At 37.9% G+C, this 18,394-nt stretch overlaps 1 protein-coding gene across 26 annotated transcripts in view; it reads left to right on the top strand.

The window, feature by feature from the left end:
- Positions 1 to 18,394, top strand: part of LOC5579421 (glutamate-gated chloride channel) — a 472,520-nt gene that overhangs the window by 445,514 nt on the left and 8,612 nt on the right. The window lies entirely within an intron of this gene.

The following is an 18,394-nucleotide window of genomic DNA, read 5'->3' as shown; positions in this document are numbered from 1 at the left end:
GTATGAGTTAGTAGTTTTTGCTGAAATATCTTGTTTTCAAATGAATGTTAGCAAAAACAATTGTTACAGAAATACTTTTTCAGCTCTTAGATGCTCTAAGTGCATCCTCAGGTAACTATGAAGGTTTCTAAATAAATTTAAACGGGGGTAATTCAGATTACAAGATTTAGAAGCGTCGCTCTCTAACTATTATCGGTAGCTAGAGTTTGCAATCCCGGTAACATTTCCCGAGAAATGAGATTTACGAATACGAATATACGAATTGGAAAATTGCAACTTTGGCAAAGAAAGCTCTCATTTAATAATTGTGGAAATGCCGAAATGCAGGCTCTATCCCAATGAGGATGTAATGCCAAGAAGAAGAAGATCATTATAAACCATAAGCTCACTATATAACTAGTTATAATTTGATGTTGATTTGTGGTTTCTCGAAATCAAATAGCTGTTGATAAAATGTATCTGTTTTTGACGATATGTTTTTTTTTTTCTAAAAACAAGTAAACAAAGGATTTTTCGAAGGATTTTTTTCATGAATTGAGTGAGCTTATAAAGTTTTCATGGATGTAACACTCACAATTTTCAACATAAGACTCTAGTTGGTTTTTATTCTAGTGCGTGAAAGGATTGCTTCGATGTTGGTAAACATGATTCGAATTTGATTTGAAGCCTGACGATTAAAACAAAGCAAACAGATTTTTTTTTAGAAACACAAACTCACAAAAAAGAGAAGTGATCATACAAATGAACTGGTATAAATATATACATACATGAAATACGAATAACTCAAAAGAAAATTCCATCAAATTTGCTTTATTTTCTCGTTTTAGATAATTGCCCGGGATCCCGGGATTTCCCAGGAAATGGCATTTTTATTTCTCGTTTCCCGGGAAGTTGAAACCCGGGAAAATTGCAAACTCTATCGGTAGCACATCGTGAAAGCCTGTTTAACACCTACTGCAGCTATCAACAGATTCTGGGGCTAAGTGTACCTGATAGATCCCTCTTAGAAATGCTCTAAACATAGAGGACACTAGCGTAATTAGTTGTCTGTGGGTTATTTTTCATGTTAGGGTGATGTGCTTTGCATTGCATTAAGCTTTGATCAGTGAAAACTTGCCATTTTGCCAGTATTGCAGTAAATGATGCTGATACCAATGCCAAATAATTCTGCCGCATTATGCCACGAGATTTTGATAAATCTTGACGGTTTATTGGAAAAAAGCATTGAAATTATTACCGTTGCCTATATTCGTCGTATCCATTATGATTTCGATCGCAATCAGTTTTGATTCGTCTTACAACTATCGGCTCACCGTGAGTGGTGGTGAGTGAGTGGTCAAAATAAAACACTTGAACCATATAATAAAATGTTTTTTGTTAGAATATCTAGATCTACGGGCATCTCCCTCCGTTCATTCAGCATGATGATGGATTTCCTTTAAAATTCATTGGTGCCATCAAAATTCAGCCCAATTATATATGTACGCACAATTTCTTTTGACCGAACAACAATGACAGTTGCTCTCAGTGCAGCGAAAACATCACAATCAAAGGAATCGTCTTCTATGCCGAGTATCACGCACACATTGATGCGCATATTGTTTTTTACTCAGACTGAAAACTTTGTTTACGCCTTTGATTGTATGAGCAATGCTCGCTGAAACCAGGCCGCCATCGTTAGAATTCCAATTTTATGCCACTGATCGTTAGTATATGCTAAAACTAAAGGGTTGTCCTTTCGGTTTTTTTTTTTTCAAATTGGTGGACCCCTCGTATGCCAGCTAGCTAAACAGTTTACGAAAACGCCATTTTTTTATAAATCTTAGGTATTTCTTCACGTGGTATGTCTCATATTTCCCTTGGAACACATAGCAAACTCATTGGCATCGTATAGAGGAAGCATATAGTTTTCATCTGAAACTTGGCCGCCATCTTGAATTTTGTTAGAAAAATCTTTTTTTCACCATTTCACCACTCGTTTAGAATTCTAAGGTCACCATCAGAAAGCCGAAAAAACTGAGTAAGATAGGCTACAAAAACTCAGTGAGCAATGGTATTTACCCTATGAAATGAACAATTTTCTAAATCATGTTCTACGATTTTGACGTATATGGCAGCTGCAATCAATGAAAATATCATTTTTTCAAAGAAACATGTTTTCAATAGTTGGTGTTTTTTTGAGTCGAGTGAAGAATTAGATCATTAATTTAAGTGAAAAAAATCTGGCGGCCATCTTGAATTTTTAAGTAGTAGAATGAGTTTTTCACCTTGTTAGCACTCAACATGTGAATATCGAGGCTACCACTATAACAGGTAACGCGTACTCTTATTCTTCTTATTCCTGGCGTTACGTCCCTACTAAAACCGATCATGTTACTCAGCTTGATTAGTTTTTTTCTTCTTCTTCTTCTTGGCATTAACGTCCTCACTGGGACAGAGCCTGCTTCTCAGCTTAGTGTTCTTATAAGCACTTCCACAGTTATTAACCTTCCGCGGATGTTAAGAAAAACAACTTAATAAGATACTGGGGTCATTATGACCCAGAAATGTATACCCCTATAAATCGGCGAAATATCAACCGAATAATGAAATTTATGCCGCATTCGAAAGATATACTCCTCAAGATTCTGATCACTACCTTGAATACCGGTTCCGGACCCAGTGGCCACCGGGAATCGGCTACGAAGGGGACCATGTTGGCCACGTGGAATTTCAGTACACTCAGTCCAGAAATCTGCAGTCATCACCAAATTGTATAAGATGCAGGCCATATAGGAATGTACTGTCTTCAGCAAACTTGCTTCGGGGACCAAGAACTTCCACATGGGATACAATTTAGTTCAGAACTTGACCACCGCGTGGCGCTAGCGTCGATATGAACTTCCGGTAGGAGCTAATTATGCGATAACTCGAGATTGCGAGCACATAGAAAGATGCAGTCTTCGGGAAAGTTGCTCAGGAGGATAAGCACTTCCACATGAGATACAATTTAGTTCAGAACTCGACCACCGCGTGGCGCTAGCGTCGATACGAACTTCCGGTAGAGGCTAATTATGCGATAACTCGAGATTGCGAGCACATAGAAGGATGCAGTCTTCAGCAAAGTTGTTCAGGAGGATAAGCACTTCCACATGAGATACAATTTAGTTCAGAACTCGACCACTGCGTGGCGCTAGCGTCGATACGAACTTCCGGTAGAGGCTAATTATGCGATAACTCGAGATTGCGAGCACATAGAAGGATGCAGTCTTCAGCAAAGTTGGTCAGGAGGATAAGGACTTCCACATGAGATACAATTTAGTTCAGAACTCGACCACTACGTGGCGCTAGCGTCAATATGAACTTCCGGTAGAGGCTAATTATGCGATAACTCGAGATTGCGAGCACATAAAAGGATGCAGTCTTCGGCAAAGTTGCTCAGGAGGATAAGAACTTCCTTATGAGATACAATTTAGTTCAGAACTCGACCACCGCGTGGCGCTAGCGTCGATACGAACTTCCGGTAGAGGCTAATTATGCGATAACTCGAGATTGTGAGCACATAGAAGGATGCAGTCTTCAGCAAAGTTGTTCAGAAGGATAAGGACTTCCACATAAGATACAATTTAGTTCAGAACTCGACCACCGCGTGGCGCTAGCGTCGATACGAACTTCCGGTAGAGGCTAATTATGCGATAACTCGAGATTGCGAGTACATAGAAGGATGCAGTCTTCAGCAAAGTTGCTCAGGAGGATAAGGACTTCCACATGAGATACAATTTAGTTCAGAACTCGACCACTGCGTGGCGCTAGCGTCAATATGATCTTCCGGTAGAGGCTAATTATGCGATAACTCGAGATTGCGAGCACATAGAAGGATGCAGTCTTCGGCAAAGTTGCTCATGAGGATAAGAACTTCCACATGAGACACAATTTAGTTCAGAACTCGACCACCGCGTGGCGCTAGCGTCGATACGAACTTCCGGTAGAGGCTAATTATGCAATAACACGAGATTGCGAGCACATAGAAGGATGCAGTCTTCGGCAAAGTTGCTCAGGAGGATAAGGACTTCCACATGAGATACAATTTAGTTCAGAACTCGACCACCGCGTGGCGCTAGTGTCAATATAAACTTCCGGTAGAGGCTAATATGCGATAACTCGAGATTGCGAGCACATAGAAGGATGCTGTCTCCGGCAAAGTTGGTCAGGAGGATAAGGACTTCCAAATGAGATACAATTTAGTTTAAAACTCGACCACCGCGTGGCGCTAGCGTCGATATGGACTTTCGGTAGAAATTACACAGATATTGTCCGTGCATCAGAATCATAGTCCCTACTTCTTCAAACAAGAGAATCAAATGAATGAAGGATTATGAAACAAATTGTTCAATTCGACTTCATTTTTTTCCTTGTCCCGATTATTGTCAGATGATTCTCTGCAACTGGGAAAACCGAGACTTGTCACTTTCAACAAGGTTTAAAATGTAACAAGAACTCGAACATCCTGTTCTCTTCGTTTGAAGCAGTCAGGACTAGGGTTCACTGGTATATCTATTCTCCATAACGCACCACGAAACTGTGACGTACCCGCGTTATGGGTCATTTAGAAGGATGCTGTCTTCCACAAAGTTGTTCGACCACTCGGTGGATTTGACGTCGATTTGTATTTCCGATAGAGGTTAATTATTAGAGGGGGGTTTCACATTTTTGAGCCCAAACACGACCCGTACTCAGACTTGACCCGAACCTGAAAAAAAATCCGCTGTTCAAATCCGAATCTGACTCGAAACCTAAACATTGTTTGTAAAAAAGATCGAGTTTTAAAAATAGATAAATTCATCGTTTCTGATGCATAAGGAAGCTTTGTGGTTGTTACTCTTACCATAACTCTTACTAAAGTCTACCTAAATCTGAATTTTTAAAAGCCCGATTCCGACGTACCGTAATCCGGGGTAACATTGATCAGCGGGGTAAAATTGATCGCAATGACCCTCTTCGTAAAAAGCTCGAATCAACATTTGTTGATGAAATATTTTTAATGCATGAACGGCGATTCTCTTTATTCTAATCATGAGCCAATAAACAATAGGGTTTCTGCGAAAATAAAGTTGTGTTCATGCGTAAATTTTTCAACTTTTGTAAACAATGATTTTCATGATTATGGATGACACCATAAAAGAATCATGTCTCACATGAGTTCTGTAAACGATATGAGCAAGAGAAATGCGGTTGTTACTAAAAATGACATCGCCGAAAACGGCTCCGTTGTCAAAATTTTCATAAATATGTTCAATAAAACATAATTCACAAATTATTATCAAGCGTGAAGAATTTCCTTAGGAAATTGCATACATTTAGGCGTATTCCACAATTCAAGGTGTTTTTAATTTTAAAATAACTCAAAAAGTAAATGACTTATAAGAGTTTGACCTTCATATTCGGCTTCAGGGACCATGATTTTAGTAAGTAATGATATTTTCAATATTACCGAACGATGTTTTCATGGTGTGATCAATGTTACCTCATATCAGCTAAATCAAAAACTCACTTAAAACATATTTTTAAACATGCATTAAACTTTCAGAAAACAAAATACAGTACATAAACACGAGCAATGGGTGGCAGTACTTGTTTTGAAAATATAAAATTTGCTACACATGCATTTTCAAATCAAATGTTTAAGAGATATTCAAAAAAGATCAATGTTACCCCGGATTACGGTACTCGAAAAAAAAATTTCTAGCCTTCAAATCTGACCCGAACCATTCGAAAACCCGAGACCCGACTTAAAGAAGGATGCTGTCTGCGGTAAAATTGTTCGAGAGAATAAGGAATCAGTGATGAACATACGTTCAAAATTTAACCAGCATGTGGTGCTGGCGTTTATATGTATTTCCAGAAGGAACTCTTTTTTGAAGGTTTTATCTTCGGCAAAGTTGTTCAGTTTTTTTTAATTCTGCGTAGTAAATTCCGCGTGACGTTCGTCATTATATTGCTCTTATATGATATGAACTACACGATCCGACATGATATATATGTTACGATATAAACTACAGTCGACTCTCCATATCTCGATATTCAAGGCACCATCGACTTATAGAATTATGGTACAATAGAATATACCAACACAAAATCGAAGGAACAAATTTCTGTAATTCCAATATTTTTATTATTATTTTTGTAAGAAAGCAATATAATTTTGTTGATAGTATTTTACAAACTATTATTTGAAAACAAGTGCTCGAAAAATCACGTTATTTTTACTGACAATAGTTTTTATCATTTTCATGTCATTACAACTTGTAAGTATTTATTCACCTTCAAACAAAAATTAGATCACGTTTCCCCAAAAAAGAAAAAAAATTAAAATAGATATCGAGTAATGGAGAGAAATTCACATCTCACCTAACATCCACTTGTGGAGATATCGAGTTACAGAAATATCGACTTATGGTGAGCACAATGTATGGAAATTTGAAGGAACCGGAAAATCCATCTAGTCAAGAGTATATCGGGTTATAGAATATCGAGTTGTGGAGAGTCGATTGTATATAATATAAAATGAGCTCTATGATATGATATGAACTATATTGTAGTCACTACTAAAATTCCAACAAGAGTTCAGATACAGATAACGTCATGAACTTGCAAAAACAAATACTTCTAGTTTTCTTTAGTTCTTCTTTGTTGCAGTAACTGTGCACTTTAGTTTTTAATTGGATCCGGAGAAATCTTATGACTTTATACCAGTACTTCCTTCTGGATTTCCTCCAAAAACTTATCTGGATCTCAAGACGTAGTTCACTTTGGAGTTATTCAAAGGATATAGTCCAGTAATCTTAAATGATTTGTATGATGGATTCTACAGTTATTTACCGAGAGCTCATCCAATGGAATACAATCCCATGCCCTTCTGTCCTCATCCTCTCGAAATATCTCCAGAGACTCCCCCAAAGTTTTTTCCAGGAAATCTTTCGAAGATTCCTCCAAGGATTTTACCAAAAAATAATCCAAGCTATTCTGTACCTTAATCTCTACAATGATTTCTCCTGGGGTTCCCTAGGACTTTTGCCAGGGATTCTTTCAGGAAGAACTTTTGTTCACCATGCATGGAATAGCTTCCTCCAGGGAGTTGACATGGAATTTTTACAAGGATTCCTACAAGAAAAAATATGTGTAAGGATTTCTTAAGAGATTTCGCAAAGGTTTCCAGCAGAAATGTCTTAAGTGATTCCTTCGTAGATTCCTCCAGAAAAATCTTTATTGGGATTCGTTGAGGATTTTTTCCAAGGATTCCTCCAGGATTCGTTTCAGGAATACTTCGAAATTTCTCCGGAGATTTCTCCAGGGATTTTTTAAGTTATTTCTTCTGGTGTTCCTCTATAAAATTTTCCACAGACTTTTGCAAGGATTTCTCCAGGAAAGTGTCTTCAAGGATTCTTGCACAGATATCTTCAAGGCTTTCTCCAGGAATTCCTCTAGGAGTAACACTTAAAACAATTTCTTCAAGGATTACTAAAGATGTTTCTTTAGTGATATCTTCAGATTTTTTTCCGAGGATTCCTCCACGGATACATACAAAAATATCCCCAAGCAGTTCTCTCGAGATTCGTTCAGAAATTATTCCGGGATTCCTCAAGGGATGATTCTACGAGGAAATTCTACAAAGATTCCACAAGGAATTTCTGCAAGTGTTCTAAAACTTACGAATTCCTCAAGGAAATTACATGAAACGCCTCAAGAATTTCTCAAGATAATCTTCCAGGGATTCCCCAAGAATTTCTCCAGGGATTCGTACTGGGTCTTCAATAATACTCCATGGATTCCCCCGAGAGTTCTTCTTGAAATTTCTCTAGAGATTCTCCCATTAATTCCTGCTAGAATATTATCGGAACTTATGCTTAAAATTTCTCCATGGATTTCATTAAAAAAAATCTCTACATATCCTACAGTAAAATCTTTATAATTTTTTTTAAAGATCTATTCATGGATTTCTTTAGATATTTCTCCTTAGATTTTTCGAGAAATTTTTCTATTTAAATATTCCTATTAGGATTCTTTCAGGGATCTTTCCAACAAAAATCTACAGGGATTTTTCCAGCAAAAAATCTACAGGGGTTTTTTCCAGGGATTTCTCTAGCGATTCCACCAGCAAAATTTCTACATCGATTCTTCCTGGGATACCTCCATTCATCAGTGATTCCTCCAAAGATGTCTCCAAGAGTCCTTCATGGATGCCTACACTGCCCATAACTGCATTCGACATTTTTGACAAATTGAAGTTAATACCATGGAGAGTCATCAAATGATAAATACTTTCGATTAACTTACTGAAATATGTGAATTGGAGCTACTAGTTTCGGCGCTGCAGTCTTGGGTAATCAAAACGACTGTTTTAGATTTTTCCCGACGTTTCGACTCTAATCCGAGTCTTCTTCAGGGGAGAAACTAGTAGCTCCAATTCTCCCACATCAGTCGAAATCTCCTCGCTGAAATATGTGAGATTGTTCTAGAAAATTCGAAAAAAATACCAAGTTGTTTTGTCACATTGGTAATTATAACCGCATAACAGTAACATTGAGATTATAAATGAGCCTCGTAATGTAACAGCAATGAAATTTCTACCCGAATTATTTTCTGACTATTCACCTAGTATGCGATATGAGTTGTACAAAATATCAGCCTCAAATGAGCACTTTTGAGTTCCTGGTAATTTTTAGAAATTTTAGTTTATAAAATGCACACTTGGTATTCCATTTACTCAATGCCTACTTTTGTCGAATGTTACAAATATGCAGTTATGGGCATTATAGGAGTCTATCCAAAGACTCCTACAGATATTTCTATATGCAAATCTTTATAGGAATTCCTGCAGAGATTTCTCCAGCTTTTTCTTCAGAAATTTCTCCATGGATCGCTTCAGAAAAATCTCTGCATGGTTTCCTGTGGATATCGTTTCAGGAATGAGATTTGACTGTATATATAAATGAAATATGAGTTTCGTCTACGCAGTCTTCATTATAAAAAGAACGTTGAAAAAAATAAAGACTGCGTAGCTGAAAAGTATATATGATGTTCCGGGGATTTTTGTAAGGAATTCCTCCAGAGCTTTCCTCGAGAATCCCTTCTTGGGCTCTTGCAAGAATTTCTCCAGCGATCCCTATAAGAACTGATAAAATAATTTCTTGAAAAATCCCCAATTGAATGGTAGAATCTCTGGAATAATTCGTTATAGAATTCCTGGAGTGATCCCTGGAGGAAATCTTAGAAATAATTTCTAGAGGAATCTTGAGAGGACTACCAGCGGAATGTCTGGAGAATTCACTGTGGAAATATTTTAAGTTATCCTTGAAGAAATGTTACCTAGAGAAACCTCTGACATTCTGCAAAAATCTCTGTAGAGATCTTCTTGGAGGAATCCTTAGGAGAATCTCTTATTTTTTTATTAACGATAACTGCATAATTAGCCTCTACCGGAAGTTCGTATCGACGCTAGCGCCATGCGGTGGTCAAGTTCTGAATTAAATTGTATCTCATGTGGAAGTGCTTATGCTCCTGAGCAACTTTGCCGAAGACAGCATCCTTCTATGTGCTCGCAATCTCGTGTTATCGCATAATTAGCCCTTACCAAAAGTCCATATCGACGCTAGCGCCACGCGGTGGTCGAGTTCTGAACTAAATTGTATCTCATGAGGAAGTCCTTATCCTCCTGAGCAACTTTGCCGAAGACAGCATCCTCCCATGTGTTCGCATTCTCGAGTTATCGCATAATTAGCCTCTACCGGAAATTCATATCGACGCTAGCGCCACGCGGTGGTCAAGTTCTGAATTAAATTGTATCTCATGTGGAAGTGCTTATGCTCCTGAGCAACTTTGCCGAAGACAGCATCCTTCTATGTGCTCGCAATCTCGTGTTATCGCATAATTAGCCCTTACCAAAAGTCCATATCGACGCTAGCGCCACGCGGTGGTCGAGTTCTGAACTAAATTTTTACTCATGAGGAAGTCCTTATCCTCCTGAACAACTTTGCCGAAGACAGCATCCTTCTATGTGCTCGCAATCTCGAGTTATCGCATAATTAGCTCCTACCGGAAGTTCATATCGACACTAGCGCAACGCAGCGGTCGAGTTCTAAACTAAATTGTATCTTATGTGGAAGTGCTTATCCTCCTGAGCAACTTTGCCGAAGACAGCATCCTCCCATGTGTTCGCATTCTCGAGTTATCGCATAATTAGCCTCTACCGGAAGTTCGTATCGACGCTAGCGCCACGCGGTGGTCGAGTTCTGAACTAAATTGTATCTCATGAGAAAGTGCTTATCCTCATGAGCAACTTTGCCGAAGACAGCATCCTTCTATGTGCTCGCAATCTCGTGTTATCGCATAATTAGCCCTTACCAAAAGTCCATATCGACGCTAGCGCCACGCAGCGGTCGAGTTCTGAACTAAATTGTATCTCATGTGGAAGTGCTTATCCTCCTGAGCAACTTTGCCGAAGACAGCATCCTCCCATGTGTTCGCATTCTCGAGTTATCGCATAATTAGCCTCTACCGGAAGTTCGTATCGACGCTAGCGCCACGCAGTGGTCGACTTCTGAACTAAATTGTATCTCATGTGGAAGTGCTTATCCTCCTGAGCAACTTTGCCGAAGACAGCATCCTCCCATGTGTTCGCATTCTCGAGTTGTCGCATAATTAGCCTCTACCGGAAGTTCGTATCGACGCTAGCGCCACGCGGTGGTCGAGTTCTGAACTAAATTGTATCTCATGAGGAAGTGCTTATCCTTATGAGCAACTTTCCCGAAGACTGCATCTTTCTATGTGCTCGCAATCTCGAGTTATCACATAATTAGCTCCTACCGGAAGTTCATATCGACGCTAGCGCCACGCGGTGGTCAAGTTCTGAACTAAATTGTATCCCATGTGGAAGTTCTTGGTCCCCGAAGCAAGTTTGCTGAAGACAGTACATTCCTATATGGCCTGCATCTTATACAATTTGGTGATGAATGCAGATTTCTGGACTGAGTGTACTGAAATTCCACGTGGCCAACATGGTCCCCTTCGTAGCCGATTCCCGGTGGCCACTGGGTCCGGAACCGGTATTCCAGGTAGTGATCAGAATCTTGAGGAGTATATCTTTCGAATGCGGCATAAATTTCATTATTCGGTTGATATTTCGCTGATTTATAGGGGTATACATTTCTGGGTCATAATGACCCCAGTATCTTATTAAGTTGTTTTTTTTTGTGGCGCCATCTTAGAATCACCTTAAGAAAAAAATTTTTTGGTCTTGCCCTTCGTTTCCACAAAATATTAAAAGTCAGGGAATTTTAGAAAGATCCGTTTGATAACAACAGAGATATTGCAGGTTGAAATACGATTTTGGGTCATTATGACCCCAGTATCTAACTAAGGTTAACTGAGAGCTTTCTTTGCCAAAGTTGCCATTTTCGCATTCATATATCGTGTGGCAGGTACGATGATACTCTATCCCCAGGGAAGTCAAGGAAATTTCCATAACGAAGAGATCCTGGACCGACCGGGAATTGAACCCAGACACCTTCAGCATGGCTTTGCTTTGTAGCCGCGGACTCTAACCACTCGGCTAATGAAGGCCCCAACTCAAGAATAATGAATTCAATAAAAGAATACCGTCTTAGACCATTAATTGAAATAAACAAACATTTGTTCAACCATGTGCATTATTGTTCATTAAGTGAAGTTTATAGATTGCACGTTGGTACATTAGTAAGTCTTGTGTTGATATCTGTAGTTTTAATGTAAAACAGTGCCAAAAGTGCATTTATTTATAGAGAAAATCTTAAATTTTTGAGCTAAAAAATTCATTGAATTTGTGTGCCATAAAATATCGGTTTAACTGCCGCCCAACATACATGTGAAAAAATATTGCAATCAAATATCTGAAAGGCAGACTTTGCCATAATGTGAACGTAATGCTAATACTCAAAAGTATCATTTTGAGATTCAAAAATCTGGTGGCCATCTTGGGATTCGACGCCATTTTGGTTTAAAGTGGTTGAATGTTTTTTTAACCATCTTTGCGCTCATCATGTCGAATTATGAGGCATCCATTAAAACACAATCAAATTCTGTCATTCTTACCTTATCTCAGCTGTTCAATTGACTGATCAGTTCAATCAGTGGTTTTGGACCAAAAGAAATAAAATAATGAATGCAATTCCTGAACTTGAAGATTTGCCGAAGAATCATTCTGGTACAAAATATGCAATATAAAAGAAAATACCAATTTTATTGTCTGTTTTTATAACAAATTAAGGTGAGAACCAGACTCTGTTCCTGCTTGGACGTAACGCCAGTAAAATGGGAACAAGAATAGTAAACGATACAGTAGCCTTAACATTCAACTAGTGCTAACAAGGTCAAAAACTCACTTAAATTCATACTATTCTTCTTCAATCGACTCGTAGAAAACACCAACGATTGAAAACTTATTTCTTTGTTGTAAAATGATATTTTCATTGATTACACTACGTCATATACGTCAAAATCGTAGAACATGATTTAGAGAATCGTTCATTTCATAAGGTAAATACCATTGCTTACCTAGTTGTTGTAGGGGATTTTTTTTTATTTTCGGACAATTTGGGCCGGAGGTTCTCGGATTTGCATGAAATTTTCACCAGATTTTCAGCTAGTGGATACATGACCAAAAGTGAAATTCAAAAAAATTATAGTGGCCTATTTTCCCGGAAAACTCTAGATGAATTTTCACGATTTTTCTATATACCTCAAACTTTGAAAATTCATTTCTCCTGAACTATGCATCGTAGAACAAAAGTTTTTCAGTGAAATCGAAAGGAAATTTCAGCAATCTATTAAAAATATAAAAAGAAAAACATTTCTCGGAAAAATTTTCACCATGGAGAAAATTGTCGGAAAAATAGCAAAAAAACTATCTTCTGTATCATGAAAAATTTTCAAAAAATATTTTTTGTTTCATCAATCTATACTCTAACTTTCGTCCATAGACGCCAAAGTCGTATCTTTTACCGTTTAGCCGACAGAACTGAAAAACCGATGACCACCCGCACGCTTCCCATAGAAAAATGTGTTCTACTGTGGGCCTCATAACCGTGCGCTAACGGCGGCAGTAATTTACACGCATTGTAAGTGTAACGCAGTAAACCATCCTTTCCTTTCCAGTCAGAAGAAGCTTTTCGTCAATCGGAGCACTCTCCTTTGGTCTGTTGGGTGTTTTGTATGTCCTTTATTCGTAACCTTTACTATTGAGACCAACAGTCTTTAATTGAAAACGATCCTAACATTTAATAATATTGGTAATAGGAACTGACCCTCAGCAAGCATGGGAAAATTCACTCACTCACCCGAACGCCACCGATGGAAAATAGCAAAAAATCTGTTGCTATCGAACATTCAGTGATAGCTGAACCGTCCTAGGCGGAGTGTAGCATGAAAGCGTCGAAACCGATTGTGTTAAAGCGACAATCGGAAGGAACGCGAAGAGAAGTTAATACCAATACACTTGTATCTGCGAGGCACGAGTTAATGCACTTAAGGCCGCACGGGACGTCATCATAATCACCCTATCCAATTCAAGAAGCAAATCCCAAGAACCACTCCATATATCGATGCGAAAATGTATCACTATGATTCTATATATGTAGTGCACAACCTGATAAATTTTCAGCTTCATCGGTTCACTAAAACTCGAGATTTGCTTCCACAATGTTTTGATGATTATTGTTAGAGTGAGACGAAAGATAGGGAAAATAACACGGTCTCCCGTGTCCCCTTAACATCCATTCGCCGAATGCATTGAACTGACTGAGAGGATTCCTACTCACTGAATCATTCCGTGGTGTGGACTGCCAGTCAGTGAACGCTCATTAGCACTCAAACCCGAATGCCATTTGAACGGAATCAGAATGTAAACAATCATTCCTGGACAAACATTTCAAAAGGGCACATCGACATTGGTGAACATTGGCTTTGCAAGCCGCTGTTGAACCAATTCAACTCGATCACGCTCACCAATACCACTATCAAGAAGAGCTAACACCAATCTTTCTGATAGTGCTCGCCGAAGAAGCAGAATGGGCACTGGAAATTGAAACGTTCGGCTTGGTTAAAAAACGGCTTTCTCGCTCCCGACTGTGCGTGGAAGCGAGTGAGGGAAACACAATAACTGAGTGAGTGTTTCCCATGCTTGACCCTCAGTATCATATAGTTGCCAAGCAAAAAGGATATTTATGCATACATAAAGTGCTACTTGTAATTTCCTTGCTTTTTTTTTCAAATTTTGTGCAATTTATCAAATAATTAGATAATTAACTAAAAGCGCGCGAATAAATCTTCAGTTTTGTTTTCTATACAAAGTGATATATTTGATATAAATTCTGATTGTTCCTTGGAAGAATATAGTATAGTATTTGCATGTATATAATATCAATCAACTGTATAACACTCAGGGACGCTATCTATTGTTCCATTGATGGCTGCTGTTGAATATTCCACTGCCAGTCAGCGTGCAGCATCTACAGTTGAACTAGGCCAGATGAACTAGCCCAGGGCTAAAAATCTCGTTAATAAAGATAGAAAAAGAAACTCTACAGTTGGCGCCAACCCAACAGCACGCCAAACTGTATTGAGAAGCGTACGCGCGTAATGAATAATTATTGTATGTTTTGTCTGGCCGTATCGTGCGCCTATATAAGGCGCACCCATTGAATTTGTAAGAATGTAGTTTCTTTCGTTTCTCCACCGAGTAGGCATGCTGCCTCTCAGTGGTAATAAATCTGTTAAAGAGAAGCCGTTCGCTTGATTTGCCGTCCGTTGTACATAACAACATATTAACAATATATTCATAAGTTTTCAAAGAAAGTGGATCTTGAGATTTGATCCTTCAAACGTTACTATAATGATTGATTGTAACAAGAACTTCCCGTGCGGCTTTCATAGAGACTGTTAGCTTTAATACTAAATAACGTTGCTGGTGAAGGGCACACAAAACATCCAACTGACCAATGGAGAGTGGTCCGATTGACGAAAAGCTTCTTCTGACTGGAAAGGAAAGGATGGTTTACTGTGTTACACTTACAATGCGTGTAAATTACTGCCGCCGTTAGCGCACGGTTATGAAGCCCACAATAGAACACATTTTTCTATGGGAAGCGTGCGGGTGGTCATCGGTTTTTCAGTTCTGTCGCCTAAACGGTAAAAGATACCACTTTGGCGTCTATGAACGAAAGTTAGAGTATGGATTGATGAAACAAAAAATATTTTTTGAAAATTTTTCATGATACAGACGAAAGTTTTTTCATTATTTTCCCGACAATTTTCTCCATGGTGAAAAATTTGCCGAGAAATGTTTTTCTTTTTGTATTTTTAATAGATTGCTGAGAAAATTTCCTTTCGATTTCACTGAAAAACTTTTGTTCTACAATGCATAGTTCAGGAGATATGAATTTTCAAAGTTTGAGGTATATAGAGAAATCGTGAAAATTCATCTAGAGTTTTCCGAGAAAATAGGCCACTATAATTTTTCTTGAATTTAACTTTTGGTCATGTATCCACGAGCTCTAACTCTGGTGAAAATTTCATGCAAATAGGAGAACCTCCGGCCCAAACCTGTCCGATAATTTAAAAAAAATGCCCTGTAGCCTATTTTACTCAGTTCTTTCTCAGCTTACTGATGGCGACCTCAGAATTCTAAACGACCTATGTGTTCCAAGGGAAATATGAGACATATCACGTGAAGAAATACCTAAGATTTATAAAAAAAATAGGCCTTTTCGCAATCTGTTTAATTAGCTGGCGTACGAGGGGTCAACCAATTTGAGAAAACCGAAAGGACCACCCTTTAGTTTTATCATATACTAGCGATCAGTGACATAAAATTGGAATTCTAATGATGGGTGCCGATGGCGGCCTGGTTTCAGCGAGAATTGCTCATATGCGGTCGTTGAGGAAATTTCTTAAAATTTCGTGAATTATAGAAGTTTTACGGAGTGTGATTGGAATAAAGTTCTTCAGTGAACATGTACAAAGGTTTTCCACACAGAAGGCTGCAGAAGATATGAATCGTAATGTGGCGTGGCTCAGCCGATCACTAATTATATTACGCTCGGTACGTCTTCGTCTATGCGATTTATATGAAAAAGTGCTAAGTGGATTACTGAACTAAAATTAATTATCGAAAAACAGCAGATTTATTGCATTTATGGTGTACTAGTAACATCCTTCACAAAATTACACTGGAAAAATAAATCTATATTGTAAGTAAGTTTGAATATCCGCAGTAGTAAAACATTTTAAGTTCAATGTGACGATTAATAGCGCTTGCGACGAAGTAGAACAAAACCCTTCCACCATTACATTGGGACCATGCTTTGAACACAATTATGGAAACAATTCTCAACTAGTTCGGGCCCTTTCTCTTATATATACTGACAAAGACGGTATTTTTTAGCTTGGCTCGGGCTTGACCATCATATAATAGCCAACTCTTCATTGCTTTGCTATTTGTAGTTCTGGGAGCATTTCAGACGATATGATAATGGAAATTATGGTGGGTGATATTTAACGTTACGACACTAGTGGGATTTATGCCTTTTATTCCAAAGCCAAGTTAAGTAAAAGTTCATCGAACGAAGCGTTGAAATAAGAAAAAAGTTTTGGTAAAAAGTTTAGAGTTTTAACAAGCAATGGCGTAGCCAGAATTTCTAAGAGTATTGTTTCAACGACTTGAGAACTATTACTCACCTATTTTTTACAATATTAAGGTATTGATTGTTTTCAAGTTGTTATTCCAATCATTTGCTCAAGGCGTAATACTTTGGAGGACGTTAACACCTCTCATTCTATTACATTTAGCATAGATGCGTCCAAAATATGACCTAATTTCTTGACTATCGTAACGATTTCAGTTGACGGTTTTTGCGGTCCCATTGCACAATGGTCCGAATCGACAATTAAACAGAGAAAAAGTCTCGCGTTCAATATCACAAGCGCGTATCGATTTTTCTTCATCGATTTTCTCTTTGACTAATTACTAGGCCGGGCGACTATTTTCAACTGATATTTTCGATTCAATAGATAGTTTTCATCATTTTTCGTCATTCTGCATCGTGAAAAGTTACGAAAACTGATTGAATTTTGTGCAGTGATCCGAAGAGAAAATCGACGAAGAGAAATCGATCACTGCAGATTTCTCTGTTCTCGTCGATTTTAGACGTTCGATGTATTCAGAGAGGTTATTCGTAATTGAGTTTTGCATCTTCTAAGAAAAAAGTTGAATAGGGTGGCTGCTTATTTAAGTTTAAATTTTGATTCACACTTGTTTGTTTGATGAAATTTGTGGCTGCGATCTCCTGAAAACTTTTATAAAATATTATTTTGAACAACTTTGTCGAAGACACTAATCCCTGAAACAATCCCCTTGAAGAACTTCAAACATCATCTTTGAGTGAATTCTTTCAGAAATGTATTCTACTATGTCTGTCCTTGCGGAATTATTGGAGGAATTAGTGCGGTTATAACAGGAAAAGCTACTAGAATAATAGGCGTAGGATTGAAAATACTGAAATCTACTGAGGAATCCTCAACTACTCTTTAAAAACTTTAAAGCAACTTAATCTTGTAAAATGCTTGTTTGATTCACAGCAGTTATTACGATAGAGATACTAGGAAAAATATTAAAACCATTGGTCTGCGTTAAGTCAGAGTAGACTAACTGACGTTTTTCATATTTTGAGAAAAATGGGCTTAAAGTCTAACACTTTTCAATCTTTTAACCCGAGAAAAAAAAAATTCTGCGGTTTTTCCACATTTTTTGGTGTGACTTCCTAACAATATAATGTGGAGTAATAATCATGAAAAAAAAATGTCTCGAATACCTCAGTGCACTGATCGTTTTTGTTGTTATGGTAAAATAAATACTTGGTTAACTCTCACTACATACTTTTTTCGATTTTTATTGATTATCCGAAGTAAATTCGTTACATATCTATCGCAGTTTACAACATTTACAACATTGGTCAAAGTGAAATGGAAATAAGGTAATTTTGCATTTAATGACAGAATAATCAAATTTTCCCAAGTTATGTACTTGTTCACTCTGACTCAACGCCAACCAATTATTGTAAGAAATCCACGACGTTTTCATGTAGGAAAATCTAGAAAAAATACTTGAAGAAATATGCAAGGTTTTCATTAAGGGATGAATTTATGAAGGGACTCATGGATAAATTTCTGATTGAATAGCTGGAGTAATATTTGCAGGTATACTTGTCGGAAATCCTCATAGAACAGCTAGCATGATCCCTGGATGACATAGTTAACAAAATAGTAGTGCGATGTTTGATTATCCCCTTTACTGCCCATAACTGCATATTTGTAACATTCGACAAAA

Source organism: Aedes aegypti, chromosome 2, assembly GCF_002204515.2.
Source record: "Aedes aegypti strain LVP_AGWG chromosome 2, AaegL5.0 Primary Assembly, whole genome shotgun sequence".
Lineage (NCBI taxonomy): Eukaryota > Metazoa > Arthropoda > Insecta > Diptera > Culicidae > Aedes > Aedes aegypti.
The sequence above is the reverse complement of the archived record's forward strand: the minus strand, read 5'-3'. Positions and strand labels throughout refer to the sequence as shown.